The sequence below is a fragment of the Penaeus vannamei genome, chromosome 21, assembly GCF_042767895.1.
Source record: "Penaeus vannamei isolate JL-2024 chromosome 21, ASM4276789v1, whole genome shotgun sequence".
Classification (NCBI taxonomy): Eukaryota; Metazoa; Arthropoda; class Malacostraca; order Decapoda; family Penaeidae; genus Penaeus; species Penaeus vannamei.
This window is the reverse complement of record NC_091569.1, coordinates 15,918,144-15,921,662: the sequence shown is the minus strand read 5'-3', so window position 1 is coordinate 15,921,662 and position 3,519 is coordinate 15,918,144.

The following is a 3,519-nucleotide window of genomic DNA, read 5'->3' as shown; positions in this document are numbered from 1 at the left end:
CGAGATGTCAAGGTGCGCGAGACTAGGGAGGCTTACGGCAAGATGTCAGGGCGCGCGCGAGACCAGGGAGGCTGACGGCGAGATGTCAGGGCGCGCGCGAGACTAGGGAGGCTGACGGCAAGATGTCAAGGTGCGAGAGACTAGGGAGGCTGACGGCGAGATGTCAGGGCGCGCGCGAGACTAGGGAGGCTGACGGCGAGATGTCAGGGCGCGCGCGAGACTAGGGAGGCTGACGGCGAGATGTCAGGGCGCGCGCGAGACTAGGGAGGCTGACGGCGAGATGTCAGGGCGCGCGCGAGACCAGGGAGGCTGACGGCGAGATGTCAGGGCGCGCGCGAGACTAGGGAGGCTGACGGCGAGATGTCAGGGCGCGCGCGAGACTAGGGAGGCTGACGGCGAGATGTCAGGGCGCGCGAGAGACTAGGGAGGCTGACGGCGAGATGTCAGGGCGCGCGCGAGACTAGGGAGGCTGACGGCGAGATGTCAGGGCGCGCGCGAGACTAGGGAGGCTGACGGCGAGATGTCAGGGCGCGCGCGAGACCAGGGAGGCTGACGGCGAGATGTCAGGGCGCGCGCGAGACTAGGGAGGCTGACGGCGAGATGTCAGGGCGCGCGCGAGACTAGGGAGGCTGACGGCGAGATGTCAGGGCGCGCGCGAGACTAGGGAGGCTGACGGCGAGATGTCAGGGCGCGCGCGAGACTAGGGAGGCTGACGGCGAGATGTCAGGGCGCGCGCGAGACTAGGGAGGCTGACGGCGAGATGTCAGGGCGCGCGAGACTAGGGAGGCTGACGGCGAGACGAGCCGACGGGAGATGGCGGGATGTAGGATGCCACCTTACATTATTATTACTATTGTTGTTGCTGCTGTTGTTACTATCATTCATTAAAAGTGTTCTGAAAAACGAGCAGGGAAGATGCAGTCATGTTGGTACAAAATAATTAGAACGAGAGAGAGAGGGGAGGAAGGGAGAAAGAGAAAGGAATGACAGAAAGAGAGAGAGAAAGGGGGGGGAGAGAAAGAGGGGGGGATAGAGAGACAGAGAGAGAGAGAGAGGGAGAGAGAGAGAGGGAGAGAGAGAGAGAGAGAGAGAGAGAGAGAGAGAGAGAGAGAGAGAGAGAGAGAGAGGGGGGGGGGGGAGTTAGACAGAGAGAGAGAGAGAGAGAAAGCATCACTGATGTTCAGTAAGACTTATTATCGATCGTTTAATATGACGGTAATAATATGAATACGCTTTCAAAAGTTTTCTTGCCATACCATCTTGCAATCACCATTATAAGCATCATTTTACTGTTATTATTGCTGTTTTTGTAAATACTATCATCTTGCTTATTACTTTCTTCTTGTTCTATTCCTTATCATTATCATCATCATTGTCATTATCATCACTGCTAATGCTACTGACATATCATTATTATCGCTAATACTATTATCATTATTGTTATTATTGTCCTTATTATCATTGTTGTTGTTATCATTGTCATCATCATCATCATTTCAATTAATTACTGTCACTATCTTTGCTAATATTATCATTACTATCATTTTTGATATTGCTATCATTATTTTTATAATTATTATTATTACAATCATTTTATTAACATAATTATTATCACATTCATTATTATCATAACTGATATGATTACTTTTATCATTATCACTATCATTATTGTCATTATTATTTCTGTAATCATTAATTACAAATAATTGTTTGTATTGGTATTATGAACATTGTTAATCTGATCCTGCCGTTATCATTACTATTATCAATATATTCGGTATCATTGTTATCATAATAATCATTACAGTTTTTCTCATTATCATTAATCATCATTAATATTGTTGTTGGTGTTGTTTATGTTGTCGTTGTTGTTGCTAATGTTATTACTGTGTTATCATACTAATCATTATCACTTATCATCATTAGGCCTTTCTTCCGGTGCCAAGAGGTGTAGTACTACAGATTCCCATGACTCCGCCCCTATTTATGGGGGCGGAGTCATATGTAAGCAACTGCACCTGGCTGATGAGCGCGCGGAGCACCTCTGCCCGTTCTAAAACTGCAAGAAAGTGGGAAGTTCAAAGTTGATGCTGCACTGTATGGTGCAATATTAGTAACTTTGATGATGTTAATGAGGATATTATTGCACTAAGTACTAGTATGAAAATATTTACGCGCGTGCGCGCGAGTATATATGTGTGCATATATATTATGTATATACATACAGAAATGTATATATACATACATACCTATATATACAGTATACACACATGCATATATATATATATATATATATATATATATATATATATATATATATATATATACATATATATGCATTTATGTATGTATATGTATATATATACATGTATGCAGAAATATATTAATAATATACACTACTACCATATATAATAATATATTTAAGGTTTATATGCTTTCGTATTAATTAATAGGGCTACGGCTAAGAAGAGCGAGGTTCAGACTTATCTTTCGTATGCGTACATTTTTATGCGATATGTCATGTAAGGCTTGTTACTGTTTTTCTTATATCATTCATGCTTTAATCCTGGGCAATATCCAAAAGTGTTCCATGACGAATAATATACGGGGAAGTATCTCGTTTTATTTACAGAATGTGTTCGAATGGTCAAAAGAATATTATGAAAATTTATATTAGGTTTTACATACTCATTTTACTTACTATGCATATATAATTGAATATGCTGACGTAAACTTGTATATCCTTTTGAATGTAGTTGATCTCAATCAATAAACAGTGTCATTTTCAAAATATTTAAAGAAGTGTGACCTTCGAAACCGTTGTCGATGGACGAATGAAGAAGTATGAGGGGAGGCGCTTAGGGCCCGCGCATTTTCAACTGATTTCGATAGTTTTCCGTCGTTTGATTTGTAATTTGAAGATGTTGATAACTAACAACTTGTATTTATTGTTATTTCCTAATGTTACATCAGTAAACCAGTAATTTGTTAATTGATATAATTCAAAAACAAAATCAGATTCGTCAACTCGAGTACAATTCCTAGGAATGGGGGCGGAGCCGCACCTGTGGCACAGCGTAGAAGCATCGGCAGCGTTGCTGTCGCGATCGGCCCGGAGAAATGTCGCAAATGAAAAAAACGACACCCTCTAGTGTAGTTAGACAGTTTCTTGGCACCGGAAAAAAGGCCTATTAATAACATTTTAAAAATTATTCTTGTTATGATTATCATCATTACTGTTAACATTATCACTGTTATGATTTCTATTACCTTTAGCCTTATCAAAATAATTACGCTTGTTCGTATTGTTGATATTATGCCCGGTATAATATTGATTATCAATCTTCAGAAAGGACGGAAGGAAGAGCCATCTTCCACCCAGGGTCTATATAAGTACTTATATAGACCTTGCTTCCACCTTCCCGGTCGGTCCTTAATTCGTTTTCCCTGAACTTCTAAACTATTATTTTATCAGTGATCACGTCTTAAAACAAGAAATTGGTTTTAGCAGTCGTTTAA